The sequence below is a fragment of the Adiantum capillus-veneris genome, chromosome 2, assembly GCF_014529385.1.
Source record: "Adiantum capillus-veneris isolate H3 chromosome 2, ASM1452938v2, whole genome shotgun sequence".
NCBI lineage: Eukaryota > Viridiplantae > Streptophyta > Polypodiopsida > Polypodiales > Pteridaceae > Adiantum > Adiantum capillus-veneris.
The window spans coordinates 103,984,215-104,004,544 of record NC_140932.1 but is presented as its reverse complement, the minus strand read 5'-3'; positions in this window follow the sequence as shown (position 1 = coordinate 104,004,544).

Below are 20,330 nucleotides of genomic sequence, written 5' to 3'. Positions count from 1 at the left end.
CTCTCGCATGTGGTCGGAGCTGCCCCGAAGTCTCTCAAACTGACCCCTGAGTGTATGAATCAGCTCCAGCCAGAAGTCACTAACAGGGCAGGCCTCAAAGATGCGGAAGCAATGGGCCCGCCAAATGAAGCAATGTCAGGCCGCAGACGAGCTCCCAACCACTCTCTATCATTGCACCACTCCTGGGGGGTGAGCTTTGGCAAGCTGGAGTGTAGGTCGACCCCTCCCTAAATCACTATCATCTTGCTGATGGAAGCCAACTCAAAATGGAGCACAGAGCTCGTGAGAGTGGACCAGGATGTCGTGCCCCATGTGTATTGTCGAGCTGTGGAAAGGGTTGGCATCAGCTGAAGAACCCGAAGCCAAACCTGTTGTGCCATGGGGGAGTCCCACACACAGTGGCGCTGACTCTCTAGCAGATGGCCGCAAGCTGCACATGCTGCTGAGAAGCCGCTGTGTATAACCAACTCCAAACTGTTGTAGCTCTATGTGCAACTAGCCACTAAAACATAGTAACTCTCTTCGGCTGCTTGCTATCCCACAACCGCTCCGAGAAACCTGACAAGAACTCTACTGTAAGACCCTCTGCCTACCAGTGATGTGTTACAGCAGGACGAGCCTCCCTCCGTGCTGCCATGATGTGACGCCCCAAGCAAGCTGTATACTGGAAAAAGGGAGTCCTCGGGTGATTGGTTGAAGAGAAAGGATCTCGCCAGAACCACTCTCTTGGTCCCACTGCACTCGTGCTGGAAAAAGGGAGTCCTTAGGTGATTGGTTGAAGAGAAAGGATCCCGCCAAAAACACTCTCCTGGTCCCACTGCACTCGTGCCAGAGGTCGGCTCTCCCAAGCCCAAAGCCGCCACTGTTCTATCTCAAGATCTGTTGAGTCAGGATCTAAGACGCAACTCCTCCCATAGATACCCACCACTTGGATCCAGCTAAGAGACATTTTTTACATTGCAAGCCGACATGGACTCAAATCGAGCGGAGAGTTCAAGTGCAACAGAGCATATTCGCACCGGCGAGCGAGGGCAATGGGAGTATATTGTTATGCCTTTTGGATTGACAGGTGCCGTGGGTACATTCAATCATCTCATGGTAGGTCGTTTCGGCGATATGGTCGGTGTATGTGTGTTCATCTTTTTAGATGATATTCTCATTTTTTCTGCATCGTGGGAACAACATGAAAGAGATGTCGCAAGGGTACTAACTCGTTTGGATGAGTGTCAGTTATACATTGCAGCTAAGAAGTCTGAATTTTTTCTTACTGAAGTCACTTATCTGATTTATATCATTTCTGCAGAAGGCGTCAAGCTAGATCCCGCGAAGGTGGAACATGTTCGTAATTGGGATTTGCCCAAAACTGCATATGATGTGCGTTCTTTTCTTGTCAAGGATATAGTTCGCACATAGAGAATTTTTCACGCATAGCTGCACTTATGAGTGATGTTTTGAAAGAGGTAAAGACTCGTCGTCAGCGCGTAGACTTGCTCAAGGCAGCCATTAAGGCTTTTGCAGCTCTCAAGGTTGCGGTGACAGAAGCACCGTGTCTTATCCTTGCCTCTTGGGATGATCCCTTTGAGGTATGGAGGATGCGAGCAATGTCGCCATAGGCGCTGTGCTTCAACAGCATGGTCGTCCTGTAGTTTTCCTTAGCAGGAAGCTCAATAGTGCGGAAAAGAATTATTCAGTTTAGGATAAAGAACTTTTGTTTGTCATTCACTCTCTTGAGCATTGGAAGCATTTTCTGTATGGTAGAGAGTTTACAGTGCGCACAGATCATCAAGTCCTCAAGTGGCTCCAGTCTATGCCTAGTGCACATTGGAGTGATCGCCAAGCACGGTGGTCACAATTTTTTGAGCAATTTGGAGGTTTGATTGAGTATGTGTCTGGAAAAGCTAACCCTGTTACAGATGCGTTGAGCCGCAAAGGACAGATTTTGACTCTTGAGCCAAGAACCACATTTTCTATTCAAGGTGAGTCTTTTGACAGCATGAAGAATCAGTATGCGGATTCCGAGTTTAGTAAGCATTGGTTGCAGGCTCTTGCTTCCCAAGAGCCAAGCAACTATCTCATTCGTGATGGATTGTTGTTTTTTCGTCAACGTCTATGTGTGTTGCCCTCTCTTAGGCCTACCATATTGCATGATGCACATGATTCTCTCACGGGTGGGCACAGGGGAATAAACACCACATTGGAAAAAATTGAAGATCTTTTTATTGGCCTAAAATACGAAAAGATGTGTTTCGTTATGTCACACAGTGCACTATATGTCAAAAAGTAAAAGCTCCTCAGGGTAAGCAGCAAGGCCTCTTGCTTCCGCTGCCTATTCCCGATGGATCTTTTCAGGATATTTCCATGGATTTTGTGACTAACCTACCACCAAGTTTGCATTCAAGGAACACTCAATGTTTAACAATTGTTGATCGTTTAAGCAAATTTTGCATGTTGATTCCTTGTAAAGCCACAGTTACTGCACAAGATGTAGCACGGTTGTTCATTAAGCATTGGTACCCCCTCTGTGGTTTGCCAAAGTCAATTGTTTCAGATAGGGATGTTAAGTTCACGTCCAATTTTTGGCACGCACTCTTTGAAAATTTTGGCACTAAGTTGAATTTTTCATCCACAATCAGATGGTCAAACAGAAATTTACAATCAATTGGCTTTTGATGTTTTAAAGTCATATGTGCATAATCAACAGTCTCAGTGGGAGCTCTATCTTCCATTGGTACAAGCTATTTTGAATGACTCTTTTTCTTCTGTTATTGGTCGAACTCCGTATGAGGCAGCTTTTGGCCGTCCGTTCCAGTCACTTTTGACTCGCTCAGTCAGTCGCCTGATACAAATGCTGAAAGTCAGTCATTGGATGAGATTTCTGAGAGTGTGAAGCTTCGGCTAAGCAAGGCTCAGGAATCTTATTCATGGCAGGCTAATAAGCATCGTCAGGATGTTTCGATCAAGGAAGGAGATTGGGTGTATTTAAGAATCATGAAGCAACGTCTTAAGCAAGTTGGAAAGAAGTGTCCAAAGTTGTCTTTTCGTATGTATGGTCCATTTCTAGTCATTAAAAAGATAAATGAGGTTTCAATGAAATTGCAATTGCCTAACTCATGGTCAATGCACAACGTTTTACATGTTTCTTGGTTGAAAGTGTTTCACGGAATACCTCCAAAGGACATTCGGAAGAAGAAGAACCGGAGATCATCGATGAAGCTGAAGTCATGGAGCTGGAGCAAGTGTTGTTGAATTGGTTTCGCCATGGTTCGAAGAAGCAAGTGCGACAATATTTTTTGAAGTTCAAGGATCGAGGAACCCATGAAGCAGTGTGGGTAGACGAAGAGTTCTTCAAGGATTATCCAGAGTTGTTGGCACACTACAAGGAAGCCATGCAGCTCGGTACCAGTACCTCACTTTAAAAAGGAGGGGGTGTCACGTGACACATCCAACCCTATGTGTCTGTGGACAAGCTACACCATAACAGGGTTTCCGTCAAGTCCAGTCAGTTTAAGTTAGAAGTGATCTGGCACTTTTGTGAGTCTATTCGTAGACGTGCATGCCCAGTCACTTAGTATAGATGCATATCCTCTGGTTGCACACAACATGATCATCAGTATTTCCATTAGAATCCATTAGAATCAGTTAGGGGATTTTTCCAATGATTTTAGCCTATTTTCCCTATTTTAGACATTTTTCACTTATTAATTTAAGTGATGTCATAAAATCTAATATCTAACTAACCCAAATGATTTTCTCATATTAAATTGATCACTTAATGTGGGAGAATAAACGGGAACAAGTGTTAAGATATAGGTATGTGCTTATAGATCTATCTCAACACGGGGCCAATGGTAAAGGGGCCCAAAAGGGAGATGGTCTATCAAAGAGCAAGGCTAACCAATGGAGCATAAGACCTTAGGGTTAGCTTCATTGAAGACCTCCAATAAATGTGTGTAAAAGTCCTTTGACCTTAAGTAAGCTAGGGCTGCGCTTGAGGTGGGAACCCGGCCCAAGCTCGAGGTGCTTGTCATGCTTGAGGTGTTTTTCATGCTTGAGGTGCTTGATTAAGATGCTTGAGGTGCTTGACTGGCTCCATGCTTGAGGTGCTTGACTTGCTGCATGATTAAAGTACTTGAGGTGCCTTGAGATGCTTGTGGGAACACCCCCTAGTTCAAGTGCTTTGTCATGCTTGATGAGTAAGGTGCTTGATCACCTAAAGTCAAAATCATTCCTACAAGAGGGGGGGCGAGCCCTTTTCCTAGGAGCTAGAGAGAGAACACCCACTCACACACACAAGGGAAGCCCCAACTTGAAGAGGCAGCAAGGACACATGTCAGGCCCCTACCCATGTTACCTTCATGTGTTTCTTGAAGCCTATTGGCTAAGCTTCAAAGGGGTCCAATGATAAATTACTTGAATTATCTAATTGATTTTTCATTTATCAAGTCCTCTCTCTCGAAGGGGAAAGGGGGACACTACCCATGTTGCTTGTAATGGCTCTTGCTTGTGATTCGCTAGGCCTGGAAGGATCCAATGAGCTTCAGGCATGAGCTACAAGGGGGGGTCGACCCAAGCAAGATAGGGGGGGTGCCTAGGGGGTATACTCACCCACACACACTCACAATCACTCTCATTGTGTGCTATGCAAAGTGCAAGAGCTCCCTCTCCAAGCAAGTAGAGGTTGAGAGCCTACACCAACACTCTTGGCTATGGAGTGCAAATCCAACCAAGAGCCATGCTTCAATGCTTAAGCTTGCCATCTCCTTCTTCTTCATTACTATGCTATTATGTATGCTAGCAACAAGAGTATGATAAGTGAGGAACTAATTCTTTCTCCTACGAAATGTTTCTTCTTCCTCTTCCCTACCCTCATTCCCTGCTAGCTCTCTCCACCTTCGAAGGTGTTTGAGGTCTTGGGACTGAGGCTTGGGATAGTTAAAGCTTTCTTCAAGTTTATGTTATGTTTGTGGTGCATGAAGCCTTCCATCTTCATGGCATCACCTAGGTCACAAGGAACACAAAGACTGTATTGTAACAAGTCTCTCTTTATGGGAGAAATCATAATACAAATGCCTATTGGAGGGGGGACCGGCTCCACATAAATCCGGTCCTCAATTGTTGTCATGTTCTCTAAACTCTCTCTCTTGCAAAAGTATTGTCTATGCCAAGTTAACTAATTGCTATGATTATGTTGCTATCTTCAATTATGTCTACCGCTATGCTCACAAAATCATTTCTTGAAAGTACTCTCATTAAATTCCGCTATTCTCAAATTGAATAGGCAAATTCCATTACATTGGTATCAGAGCATTTGGTTTCTCTTTTCTTGCTTAAGAAGAGAGGTCCTTAAGTAGCCTATAAATGGTTGATGTTGTTAATTATAATAGAGTAAGTGGAACTGGGATCTAATACCGGTTTTGTTAAGCCCACTATGTGGGGGATGGTGCACACCTCGGGAGCTTTGGACTTAATAATGGAGTCTTTTTAGACTTGCCTACGGCTTTACCATTATTGAGCCATAAGAAGTCCGAAAGGAGCTAGCCCTTGGAAACTCTGCTATGTTAGACCTACTCCTCTACTCTCTATAATTAACCACTTTGAGCCGTGGGTGTAGATACTTAAGAGCTGATTTTCAAAGGCTAAGAGGAGTGGCAACTAAGGTTTTGAATTGCCAAAGCATACACTAAGTACATACATAAAATTTTGTTAACATGGCTGACAATAATCAAGAGAGTAGAATGAACATTGATAGCTTTGACTTTGCACATGAAGGTGCTAATGATGATGCTCCCATGTTTGTGAATTATCTTGTGACTAGGTTGCAACAAGCTATGGGCAACCCTACCTTGCAAGCCGAAGTTACTCAACAACTTCGTGCCTATGGAATTTCCCTTCCTCTCCAAGAGGAGAGAGAGCTTAGGAGGCCTCTTGAAGAGACCCCCAAAAGAAGACTCTCTCCCATTCGAGAGGAGGAATCCAAAGAGAAAGAAAGCAATGAAAGTCTAAGTTCTTCTGAAGATGTGGCTCCACGAAGAAGGCGGTCTAGACGATCGCCTACTCCTCCCAAGAGGAAAAGAGCAACCCATAGTCCTTCTCCTCATCACTCTCAAAGGCAAGAGAGGAAACAAAGGAAGAAAAGGGCTAGGAAGAGGTCACCCTCTTCTCCTTCTTCTTTACCTTCCTTCTCTTCCGATGAAAATTATGGCTATTCTCCTAGAGAATACAAGAGGGGAGGACATCGCAAATCATTTCCTGCATGGCAAAGGTCACAAAAGCTAAAGAAGTTCAAGGAGGGAGGAAAGAGTATCTCTTTTCTCACCTACGATGGCACCTTTGGTGCTACCGACAAAGTGTTGGCCTTCATCCAGCAATTTGATGCGGCCTTTGGGGACGAGGGCTTCACAGAGTCCTCCAAGCTACGCCATGTAGCTATGCACTTCCAAAAATCAGCTCGTCAATGGTGGGCTAGCCTTCGTGGCAATGGAGAAGCCCCAAAGACATGGAAAACTCTACGAGTTTCCATCATGAAGCAATTTCTTCCAAGCGATACTAAAGATAAAGTTCTTACCGAATGGCGCGGCTTGAAGCTCCTCTCTAATGAGTCTATCAACAAATATGTAGATAAGTTTTGGGATTTACATCTCAAAGCTACTGTCTTTCAAAAGATAGACTTTGCCGAGCAAAGACAGCAATTCTGTGCGGGATTACCTGAAGAGATGGCCGAATATATCAATTCTCAACGGCCCGGTACTATTACCGAAGTAATCCACCACACCATGGTTGCTTCACGCATCAATTTCCATCAAGGGGCTAGACGTAATGTCAAGCCCATGGAAAACAAAGATAAAAATGATGCAAAGGGGAAATCCAATGCTCAAAATAATTCCCAAGGCACTTCCAACAACAACAACAATCGGTCCAAGGAGAAGGGAGTTTACAAAGGTAAAAACAAACTCTCTCCTGAAGAGCTTGAAGCTTTTCGCAAGGACCATAAGTGTTTCAAGTGTGGGGAGCAAGGACATGGCTATCGTTCTTGCCCCAAGAAGAATACTCGCAATGAGACTCCTAGGGCTTCCACCATCGAAGCTCCAAAAGAGGATGCTCATTGCAAAGGATCATCACTCTCCTATGCTTGGGGAAAGGTAAGAGAGCATGATGCCTTCATCTTGTTTGACCCTGGATCTACTCTCAACTTCATATCAATAGAGTTGGCCACCAAGTTGGGCATTCAAGCTTTTGAGATGGGAGATATAGTAACAGCTGATGCAGCTTTCAAGGGACAACAAGCCTCCGTTACTCCCTTGATTGGGAAGTTGAGGCTTCATGTCCAAAGCTATGTCGACAAAGAAGACTTCTTCATCTCTCCCCTCCAACATCAGGATGTTATCCTAGGGGCACCATGGTTTGATCGCATGGCTGCCAACATGAAGTTCCCTGAAAGGAGAATTTACTTCACCTACAGGGGAAAGAACATGTATATAGATGCTAGTGAGCGTGGTCGCACTATTCCACTTGTAAATCCTCTTTCTTTTGATAAATCAATGACGAGCTCAGTTTCTGCGTACATGATTTATGTCAAAGAGTCTCTAAAAGCTAATAATGTTTCATCAAATGAAAATGATAGGAATCAAGAAGAGTTAGACTTGTCTACTTTTCTAAAAGGATTCCAAGATGTGTTCATCGATGATATCCCTATGGACCTACCTCCAAAACGAGGGGATGATGACCATCGTATTGAGCTCCTTCCAGGAAGCTCACCGCCTAACAAACCTCCTTATCGAGTCTCACAAGCTCAACAAGAGGAGATCATGAGGCAAGTACAAGAGCTGGTAGACAAAGGGATGGTGAGGCCTAGTTCCTCTCCCTTTTGTTCTCCAGTCCTTTTAGTGCAAAAGAAAGATGGTACATACCGTATGTGTGTGGACTATCGAGCACTAAACCATATCACTATTAAAAACAGATTTCCCGTACCTCGGGTAGAAGATCTGTTTGATAAGCTACAAGGCTCTACCTACTTCAGTAGGATTGACCTTAAGAGTGGCTATCATCAAATAAGGATAGTGGATGAGGATATCTTAAAGACCGCGTTTCGCACAACATTTGGTCTTTATGAATATCTAGTCATGCCTTTTGGCTTGACTAATGCACCAGCTACGTTCAATCGTTTGATGGAGAAAATTTTTAGACCATATCGAAAATTCACTGGAGTTTTCTTCGATGATATCATCATCTACTCCAAGTCTTTGGAGGAACATAAGCAACATCTCCAAGTGATTTTTCAAGCCTTGAGGGAGAACAAACTTTTTGTCAACCAAAAGAAAAGTGAATTCTTCCTTCAAGAGATTCAATACCTAGGCCATATTATCTCTCACGATGGTATTCGTATGGATCCATCAAAGTTAGAGGTAATAAAATCATGGCCTAACCCAAGGAATCTACATGAGCTAAGAAGCTTTATTGGTATGTGTGCATACTATAGACGCTTCATAGCAAAATTCTCTCAAGTAGCAGGACCACTACACGACTTAACCAAGAAGAACGTTAAGTTTGTATGGACTGCTAAGGAGCAAAATGCTGTTGAAAAACTCAAAGAGAAGCTTACTTCCCAACCAGTCCTCGTGCTTCCGGATCTCTCAAAGCCATTTGAGGTCCAATGTGATGCTTGTGGTGATTGCCTTGGAGCGGTTTTGCTTCAAGAAGGGCATGCCATAGCATATGAGAGACGAAGGCTCAATGGTGATGAACGAGTCTTGGGCATTTATGAGAAAGAGCTTTTAGCTATTCTACATGGAAGCACTACCTATTGGGGACTCCATTTATCCTACGAACTGACCACCAAAGTCTCAAGTATTTCATGACGCAAACCAAGCTTTCCGACAAACAAATGAGGTGGGCAAATTTTCTTTCGCAATTTAATTTCCATATTGCTCACATAGTTGGTAAGCACAATCAAGTTGCCGATGCACTTTCACGACGACCAAAAGTTAATGCGGTGTCTATAGCTACTCACAATGATCTATCCTCTATGATTGATGAGTATGCTACTGACCCTGACTTTAGAGACATAATGTCAGCCCTTGCTTTGGGGAAGAAAGAGGAACCATTCACCTTGCAGGATGGTTATCTTCTCCACGGCAATAGGCTATGTGTTACCCATTCCCTTCGTGAAAAGGTTATGTATGAATCCCATGCTCCCCCATATGCAGGGCATAGAGGTATTCAACCTACTCTCCGAGGAGTAGAGACGTATTTCTATTGGCCTACCATGAAAGTGGACATACAAGAGTATGTTTCAAAATGTGTAGTATGCCAAAAGACCAAGTATGATAGAGGGAAGCAACCTGGATTACTCCAACCATTGCCTATTCCAAATTCACCATGGGAGAGTATATCCATGGATTTCATCTTTGGATTACCCAAGTCTATCCATGGGAATACAGGAATATGGACAATAGTCGACAGGTTTAGCAAGCAAGCACATTTTATTCCTGTCAAAAAGACTATTAAGGCACATCAAATGGCAACTCTCTTCATATCTCAGATTTTCAAACACCATGGATTACCCACATCCATCGTGTCAGATAGAGATCCTAGAATGACCAGTAATTTCTGGAAAGGTCTCTTTGAAAATCTAGGAACAAGATTGAATTTCTCTTCGGCCTATCACCCACAAACGGATGGCCAAAGTGAGATAGCCAATCTTACGATACTCGATCTACTCAAGACTTATGTTACCGAAGTAGATCAACGCTCACAATGGGAAAAGTATTTACCGCTAGTAGAGTATGCCTACAATAATACTGTACATACTTCTACGGGCAAAGCACCTTTCGAGATCATAGAAGGAAGACCTAAAAGTCCCTTGCTACTGAAAGTACATGGGAAGATCTTCGCCGCCGATGAGAATAGCCGTGACCTACAAGAATCTTTTCAAAAGATTAGGGAGGCTATAGCCATCTCTCAACAAAGGCAAAAAGCTGCTGCTGATAAGCACAGAAGAGCCTTAATGTTAAAAGAAAATGATTGGGTCTTACTCAAGTTTCCTAAGGCTCGATTAAGGCAAACGACGGGCAAAAATCCTACGGGCCATCAAAAGTATTATGCTAAACTAGCAAAAAGATACTATGGTCCTTTCCAAATCTTGAAGCCTATCAATGAGACGGCTTATCAACTCAAGTTGCCCAACCATTGGCTTATACACAATGCCTTTCATGTAAGCTTACTTAAGCCCTACAAAGGAGAGCCACCAATTGAACCAATTATTGAAGACCCTCCCGAAGTTGAAGACCAAGAAGAGGTGCTACAACCCGAAGCTATCCTTCGGCATGAAGACAAAGTACTATGACATGGTAAGATTATCCGACGGTATCTTATTAAGTTCAAAAATTATCCTTTTGAAGATGCTAAATGGATGCAAGGAGTACAACTTAACGATAGTATGAACCTTGTCAATGCTTACAATGCTACATTAGAGTAAGCAAATGTACAAATTTCTTTTAAATAACTCATGTTTTTGTCTTATATGACTAGTCCTCTTTTTAATTGTGCACAAATTTAACTAGTATGCATGCTTAGAATCATGTTTGTGATGACGACGTCTCTCAAACACCAAGTAGAATTTGTCACTCTACTATGGGAGAATGAAATGGACTAAAAGAGCAGACATGCTTGCGGCAGCTATGTCTCCCAAGAACCAAATGGATTAGTCATCCATCTTGGAAAGATGTCGTAGGGTAAAAAGGGATCCTTTACCCGCTAAGTACGATTGACTAATGACTAAGACTTTATCTATTCTACCTCATAGTCGAGGACGACTATGATTTCAAGAGAGAGGTAATGTCATAAAATCTAATATCTAACTAACCCAAATGATTTTCTCATATTAAATTGATCACTTAATGTGGGAGAATAAACGGGAACAAGTGTTAAGATATAGGTATGTGCTTATAGATCTATCTCAACACGGGGCCAATGGTAAAGGGGCCCAAAAGGGAGATGGTCTATCAAAGAGCAAGGCTAACCAATGGAGCATAAGACCTTAGGGTTAGCTTCATTGAAGACCTCCAATAAATGTGTGTAAAAGTCCTTTGACCTTAAGTAAGCTAGGGCTGAGCTTGAGGTGGGAACCCGGCCCAAGCTCGAGGTGCTTGTCATGCTTGAGGTGCTTGTCATGCTTGAGGTGTTTTTCATGCTTGAGGTGCTTGATTAAAATGCTTGAGGTGCTTGACTGGCTCCATGCTTGAGGTGCTTGACTTGCTGCATGATTAAAGTACTTGAGGTGCCTTGAGATGCTTGTGGGAACACCTCCTAGTTCAAGTGCTTTGTCATGCTTGATGAGTAAGGTGCTTGATCACCTAAAGTCAAAATCATTCCTACAAGAGGGGGGGCGAGCCCTTTTCCTAGGAGCTAGAGAGAGAACACCCACTCACACACACAAGGGAAGCCCCAACTTGAAGAGGCAGCAAGGACACATGTTAGGCCCCTACCCATGTTACCTTCATGTGTTGCTTGAAGCCTATTGGCTAAGCTTCAAAGGGGTCCAATGATAAATTACTTGAATTATCTAATTGATTTTTCATTTATCAAGTCCTCTCTCTCAAAGGGGAAAGGGGGACACTTGTCCTAAGGCTACCCATGTTGCTTGTAATGGCTCTTGCTTGTGATTCGCTAGGCCTGGAAGGGTCCAATGAGCTTCAGGCATGAGCTACAAGGGGGGGTCGACCCAAGCAAGCTAGGGGGTGTGCCTAGGGGGTATACTCACCCACACACACTCACAATCACTCTCATTGTGTGCTATGCAAAGTGCAAGAGCTCCCTCTCCAAGCAAGTAGAGGTTGAGAGCCTACACCAACACTCTTGGCTATGGAGTGCAAATCCAACCAAGAGCCATGCTTCAATGCTTAAGCTTGCCATCTCCTTCTTCTTCATTACTATGCTATTATGTATGCTAGCAACAAGAGTATGATAAGTGAGGAACTAATTCTTTCTCCTACGAAATGTTTCTTCTTCCTCTTCCCTACCCTCATTCCCTGCTAGCTCTCTCCACCTTCGAAGGTGTTTGAGGTCTTGGGACTGAGGCTTGGGATAGTTAAAGCTTTCTTCAAGTTTATGTTATGTTTGTGGTGCATGAAGCCTTCCATCTTCATGGCATCACCTAGGTCACAAGGAAGACAAAGACTGTATTGTAACAAGTCTCTCTTTATGGGAGAAATCATAATACAAATGCCTATTGGAGGGGGGACCGGCTCCACATAAATCCGGTCCTCAATTGTTGTCATGTTCTCTAAACTCTCTCTCTTGCAAAAGTATTGTCTATGCCAAGTTAACTAATTGCTATGATTATGTTGCTATCTTCAATTATGTCTACCGCTATGCTCACAAAATCATTTCTTGAAAGTACTCTCATTAAATTCCGTTATTCTCAAATTGAATAGGCAAATTCCATTACATTGGTATCAGAGCATTTGGTTTCTCTTTTCTTGCTTAAGAAGAGAGGTCCTTAAGTAGCCTATAAATGGTTGATGTTGTTAATTATAATAGAGTAAGTGGAACTTGGATCTAATACCGGTTTTGTTAAGCCCACTATGTGGGGGATGGTGCACACCTCGGGAGCTTTGGACTTAATAATGGAGTCTTTTTAGACTTGCCTACGGCTTTACCATTATTGAGCCATAAGAAGTCCGAAAGGAGCTAGCCCTTGGAAAATCTGCTATGTTAGACCTACTCCTCTACTCTCTATAATTAACCACTTTGAGCCGTGGGTGTAGATACTTAAGAGCTGATTTTCAAAGGCTAAGAGGAGTGGCAACTAAGGTTTTGAATTGCCAAAGCATACACTAAGTACATACATAAAATTTTGTTAACATGGCTGACAATAATCAAGAGAGTAGAATGAACATTGATAGCTTTGACTTTGCACATGAAGGTGCTAATGATGATGCTCCCATGTTTGTGAATTATCTTGTGACTAGGTTGCAACAAGCTATGGGCAACCCTACCTTGCAAGCCGAAGTTACTCAACAACTTCGTGCCTATGGAATTTCCCTTCCTCTCCAAGAGGAGAGAGAGCTTAGGAGGCCTCTTGAAGAGACCCCCAAAAGAAGACTCTCTCCCATTCGAGAGGAGGAATCCAAAGAGAAAGAAAGCAATGAAAGTCTAAGTTCTTCTGAAGATGTGGCTCCACGAAGAAGGCGGTCTAGACGATCGCCTACTCCTCCCAAGAGGAAAAGAGCAACCCATAGTCCTTCTCCTCATCACTCTCAAAGGCAAGAGAGGAAACAAAGGAAGAAAAGGGCTAGGAAGAGGTCATCCTCTTCTCCTTCTTCTTCACCTTCCTTCTCTTCCGATGAAAGTTATGGCTATTCTCCTAGAGAATACAAGAGGGGAGGACATCGCAAATCATTTCCTGCATGGCAAAGGTCACAAAAGCTAAAGAAGTTCAAGGAGGGAGGAAAGAGTATCTCTTTTCTCACCTACGATGGCACCTTTGGTGCTACCGACAAAGTGTTGGCCTTCATCCAGCAATTTGATGCGGCCTTTGGGGACGAGGGCTTCACAGAGTCCTCCAAGCTACGCCATGTAGCTATGCACTTCCAAAAATCAGCTCGTCAATGGTGGGCTAGCCTTCGAGGCAATGGAGAAGCCCCAAAGACATGGAAAACTCTACGAGTTTCCATCATGAAGCAATTTCTTCCAAGCGATACTAAAGATAAAGTTCTTACCGAATGGCGCGGCTTGAAGCTCCTCTCTAATGAGTCTATCAACAAATATGTAGATAAGTTTTGGGATTTACATCTCAAAGCTACTGTCTTTCAAAAGATAGACTTTGCCGAGCAAAGACAGCAATTCTGTGCGGGATTACCTGAAGAGATGGCCGAATATATCAATTCTCAACGGCCCGGTACTATTACCGAAGTAATCCACCACACCATGGTTGCTTCACGCATCAATTTCCATCAAGGGGCTAGACGTAATGTCAAGCCCATGGAAAACAAAGATAAAAATGATGCAAAGGGGAAATCCAATGCTCAAAATAATTCCCAAGGCACTTCCAACAACAACAACAATCGGTCCAAGGAGAAGGGAGTTTACAAAGGTAAAAACAAACTCTCTCCTGAAGAGCTTGAAGCTTTTCGCAAGGACCATAAGTGTTTCAAGTGTGGGGAGCAAGGACATGGCTATCGTTCTTGCCCCAAGAAGAATACTCGCAATGAGACTCCTAGGGCTTCCACCATCGAAGCTCCAAAAGAGGATGCTCATTGCAAAGGATCATCACTCTCCTATGCTTGGGGAAAGGTAAGAGAGCATGATGCCTTCATCTTGTTTGACCCTGGATCTACTCTCAACTTCATATCAATAGAGTTGGCCACCAAGTTGGGCATTCAAGCTTTTGAGATGGGAGATATAGTAACAGCTGATGCAGCTTTCAAGGGACAACAAGCCTCCGTTACTCCCTTGATTGGGAAGTTGAGGCTTCATGTCCAAAGCTATGTCGACAAAGAAGACTTCTTCATCTCTCCCCTCCAACGTCAGGATGTTATCCTAGGGGCACCATGGTTTGATCGCATGGCTGCCAACATGAAGTTCCCTGAAAGGAGAATTTACTTCACCTACAGGGGAAAGAACATGTATATAGATGCTAGTGAGCGTGGTCGCACTATTCCACTTGTAAATCCTCTTTCTTTTGATAAATCAATGAAGAGCTCAGTTTCTGCGTACATGATTTATGTCAAAGAGTCTCTAAAAGCTAATAATGTTTCATCAAATGAAAATGATAAGAATCAAGAAGAGTTAGACTTGTCTACTTTTCTAAAAGGATTCCAAGATGTGTTCATCGATGATATCCCTATGGACCTACCTCCAAAACGAGGGGATGATGACCATCGTATTGAGCTCCTTCCAGGAAGCTCACCGCCTAACAAACCTCCTTATCGAGTCTCACAAGCTCAACAAGAGGAGATCATGAGGCAAGTACAAGAGCTGGTAGACAAAGGGATGGTGAGGCCTAGTTCCTCTCCCTTTTGTTCTCCAGTCCTTTTAGTGCAAAAGAAAGATGGTACATACCGTATGTGTGTGGACTATCGAGCACTAAACCATATCACTATTAAAAACAGATTTCCCGTACCTCGGGTAGAAGATCTGTTTGATAAGCTACAAGGCTCTACCTACTTCAGTAGGATTGACCTTAAGAGTGGCTATCATCAAATAAGGATAGTGGATGAGGATATCTTAAAGACCGCGTTTCGCACAACATTTGGTCTTTATGAATATCTAGTCATGCCTTTTGGCTTGACTAATGCACCAGCTAGCGTTTTGCGTCATCGCTAGCACCTCCATCACCTGGCGTTTTCAGCAAGTTTCTGGACCGCGTTGCTTCCCCAACACCTAGCGTTTTTCACTATCGCTATAGGCTGCAAGGAACCAGCGTTTTTATCATCAACAGAGGCTGCATTCACCCAGCGTTTTCAGCCTTCATTCGCAGCAATACAAGCAGCGATTTCAGCCTAAAGACAGCAATATTCCAGCGTTTTTCCTCACAGCACAGCAGCGTTTTCAGTAGCCCCAAAGCAGCCCCAAAATTCAGCGATCACCGCATCAGCAGTTAGCGTTTTTGGGACAGCGGTTAGAACCTTTCAAATTTCAGCCCTATTGTCGTCATCGCCATCCCGGTTGTCGTCGTTGACATAGCCTAGTTTTGCATGAGCCACATGCATCAACTTTGTACCACTTTGTGCAATCAATCATAGACCACTCTCGCCAACGAGAGTGGGGCCTTCGGAGGAGGGTTTTACGACGTCTCGGGTATCGTATCTCTCTTCTCTCTATCTCTTAGTCTCATACACTTGCACACACATTGTCCACTCACTTTGTTCGTGATCATAGCACTCTTCATTAATAATGGAAGGCTCTCTCTTCCATAAGAACTAAAAGGAACCTTGAGCAAATATGGATCACTCATCTTGAGAAAGTACAACATTCATTCAGCTGCACCTTACACTCTGAATAGAGTCAGACTTCTGGATTAAACAATAGTCTCGAATCTCTTTTGGTAATCCAAAGCAAAACCACTCAATCTATTCCTTAAAAGTGATCTTTTTAAAAGAAGAGGCCGGTAAGAAGGTATCCAAAATCTCTGACAATAAGTATCCAAGTATCTTCCCTGATCGTCGGAAGGGGATTCTGAGCGTTAATCGCATCACGTTTGTACTCCTCAGTGAGCCAAGAGGAAGTGAAAAGCCGCTTGAACTGCAGTCACTTTGTCGGTGCTTCCTTTCGTAGCAAGAGAGTGGACCACCATGTCTATGCATTTCCTTTCAAATAGGATGTTGTCCTCTGAATTTTGGAGTGCTTTGAATAGTGCCCTCTTGAATAAGCTATGTCGAACTATTGAATAAAAGCGAGGGCCTTGTGGGTATCTCGGAAGCCTGAAAAATTATTGAACTTAAGTGCTTGTCCACCTTCCTTGAATTCTTTGGTTTTCTTGCTCTTGTCCTCAAGAAAGTCATATTAGTTGGCTTTGTACAAATGCTACCTCTTAGAAAAAAACATCGGTTCATCGGAGTCCGAACTCTCAGAAGAGGATGAAGCCTCCTTGGAGCTATCTAAATATTTCTGAGATCTTCGATAGGATCTGCTCTTCTTGGCCTTCTTCTTGTTCTTTCTGTATCTTTGAGTCTTTCTTCATTTCTCTATCCTTTCTGTCCTCATCACTGGAGTCAAAGGAAAAAGAACTATCGCAACTATCAGAGGAGGATGAGGACGAACTGGACACATCCTCAAAGAGTACTCGCTTCTTTGTCTTCCATGAATTTGCAAAAGTAGACTTGTGACCCAAAAAGCCAAAGTAATCTGTTGCTTGGCTGTCTCCTTGAATGCTTCTTGGTCTTCAAGAGTCGGTTGACTTGTCTTTCGACTATGTCGTCAAGTTCATCTTCAATATACACCACGGAATAGGTGTTTTCTTCAATGTTGGCTTCAAAGGTGAATCGATCGCCGTACACCATCGAGAATGCATTTCATCAATCGAGTGCTAGGTCAAAAATTTCGTGTATTGGGAATCTTTACAATACTTGAGCATCTGCTTCGCACAAGTATCAACCTACTGTTGATGTTGCATCCCATTCATTCATATTCCGTGGGCCGAGGTGGCCCCTACACTCCTTCTGAATCATCAGGAGGTGGCTGTCGTCCATTTGAATCTTCCGGAGTTGTCGGGTGGATTCGTATGATTCTTGCGAGATTGGTCACCTGAATCCATGTGGGTCACGATAGAAGGGATTGGATTTCTCGGTGGAAGAAAAATCGACTGAGCTCTGATACCACTATAACAAACTTGGACACCCCAAGTGTAGTTCCGTGCCCAGAGGTATTGGTCCCAAAGTCTGGTGCCCCTTTCGATATTTATTTTTATATTTACAATTGAGCAAAGTACAAATTCCGCGGGTCCTCTCTGCTCGGTGCTCCCACAAAAATCTGAGGGAGGAGAGAGGTCCTAGTTACAATTTATAGGCCCATGGCCTTCTAAAAGCAATACATGAAAAGCTTTAGGTTCTGAACGCATCTCAGACCCAAAAGCTAGCGCTCTAGGCAGCCAACGTTAATCATGAAAATCCGTACACAGGCCACGTCAGCAAACAACGCGTTTTGCGGGCGTTCGTACAACCTGCCACGTCAACAGTCCACAATAATTTTTGGGCCGTCCATACAGCTCTGGCACGTCAGCACTCTTTACGCATTTCAAAATAATGCCTTGTGTCCCATGGGGCCCATCGGAAGGGAGCCCCATAAGTTGGAAAAACTTATATATTCGGTTTCCATTTAATCTCGTCTGGGTGGACATGCTCTAAACCACGCAAGCTAAGCTTCTGTGAAGTCAAAAATCTGCTCATCGCCTCAACATAGAAGAGAAAGAGCAATGGGGCAAGAGGGCAACCCTGTCTAACGGAGTGCGCGAGCATAAAGTGTTCCCCTCTTCCCCCTGTCAAAAGCACCGGACTGTGCGCACATCTATAGAGGGCTAACACACCTCTGAGAACCCCATCCTGTGTAGAGTGCTCTTCAAGAAATCCTAGTCAACTCTGTCATAAGCCTTCTCAAAATTGAGGAGGAGTATCACAAGATCCTCTCCTCGAAGGCAAGCAACGACGGACACCTCCCAGAAGGTGAAAATGTTGTCAAGGATACTACGCTGCTTGACAAAACCTATCTAAGTCCCATGTATAATGCTCTCAAATAGCGATTGAATCCTCAACTCAGAGCCTTGGCTACGATTTTGTAGGCCGAGTTGAGAGTGATGATAGGTCGCCTTTGCTGCAAATGTACTAGTGGGCGCTACAGAGATCCGAACCAAGCATGTCCCAGTACTCCAAGAAGAAGTTAATGTCAAACCATCCTTCCCTGGACAGCTCCCTCCAGGGGGTGCCCCCCTGAGGGCCTCATGGAGCTTCTCTGGCTGAAGAGGCAGCTCTAGTCTCTGACACATCTCCTCAGTAACAAGGCAAGGCATCTGTGCCCAAACCTGCTCTCTGCATGCACTCTAATGCTCTGATTGTGGCTCAACTAATAGCAAATCACAGTAAAAGTCAGTAGACACTGCACGCATATCCTCGCGCTCTGAATCCATTGATCCGTTGGGTCTCCTCAACTGGCTAACATTGGTTGCGCATGGAGCAGTCTCAAAGTATTCCCCGGTAACTCTGTCACCCACCTGGGTCCACTGACCTACCTGCCGATGAAAGGCAAACTCATGATGCCCCTCCTCAATGCTAGTCATCTCCTATCGAGCTTGCTACATCTGCTCCTCCAACCAAGCTCCGACAATCCCCCCCCCCCCCCCCCCCCCCCCCCGCAAACCGCCCCCTCCCATCCCACCCACTAGCCCTCCTGCTTCGTTATCCACTCCCTCTCTTGCCTCAGTCAACTCAGGAGACAAGATCTAGCGAGGAAGTCTCTTGGCAGTGCTTTTGCCACGAACCGCTTGACGAGAGAGGAGAAGCCATTCCTGCGGCCGCATTTGTTGGTGCAGACACCACCCTCTGCAGCAACCTCGGGAGGACTGACTAGTTTCGACATTGATCGCCGGTGGGACTTCTTCGCTTACAACTTCAAACGCTTTCTCGACGATTCCTCTAGAGAGCTTCACTGTGTGGCAAGGACCAAACTGAGTGGACTCTCGAATAGTGATGGACTCGCCTCAGGTTTAGGGTCTCGAGTTCTCTCAGAACACGAGAGACTTGGGAGTGACAGATTTGATACAGACTCTGTGGACATTGGCCAAGTTCTTTGTGTCACCACCGGACATGGCAAGATGTAGGCACATTGTGGTACACTTCTTTGCTGACACGTAGAGTACACCTTGCTGTGTACATGTACATGAGGACTCCTGCACAAAGGATGTAGCATGACGGACGGCACATTCTTTTGGGCTTCGGTTGGACAGACTCTACAATCACAACTATCTCCAAGTCGCTCGGATGCGGATTACTCCCCATCCAAGCTGGCCTCGAAGATAGCGAGATTGGCTGTTGTGGCAGCCTCTGTTTTTTCTCACTGACCCCATGAGGATCGTCTCATGGAATGTGTAGGGACTAGGTGGACCCCAATTTCAGCGCTAGAGGGGTCACTTGCGTCGCCGCATTCAACGATGTGGTCAGATTTTGCATGGTCGGTATGAGACTTTTTGGTCAATTTCTTTTATGCCTGAAGGCATCCAGGGAGAGGTATGTATGACTATTGCGAACTCATGGTAGCATGCCATTGTGGGCAGAGGTATTATTGTGCCAGGCAAGGCCCAATGGATTACTATGTAGGCTCATGGATGCCCCATGGGTTTCCTAAAAATGTTCCAATGTGGCAAGTGCACGAGCTGAGTGATTCTTATCGTGATAGACAGACAGAGTAATGGGAGCACGGTGCTGCGCATCCTTGAGAGGATCTTGCTGGATCCAGAGCTCAAAGAGCAGGTGATGGCACTTTGGACAGAGAGTTTGGGCACTCAGGGCATCCCTCGTATTAGCGTCCTGATGTAGGGGATCGAAACAGTTCCCAATGGGAACCCATTGCTACTGGCCTCGTGTAGGTCGACCGCCAGGGGCGCCGAACTGAAGTGGTGGTTCTTGACGACATCGACCATGGACCTGCTCCCAGCCCTCCTCCGGGCACCAGTCTTAGAGGAAGAGCTTGCGTGAGCTCCCTGTGTCTCTGCCTGCTAGGCCTGGCCAGCCTTAGGCGGCTCGGTCTAGGTCTGTGCCGCGGGTCGAGGCCTTTGTAGATTGGCCTTTGCAAGATGTCCCATCTGTCGACAAATGAAGCATTGATTGAAGCATTGATTGGGG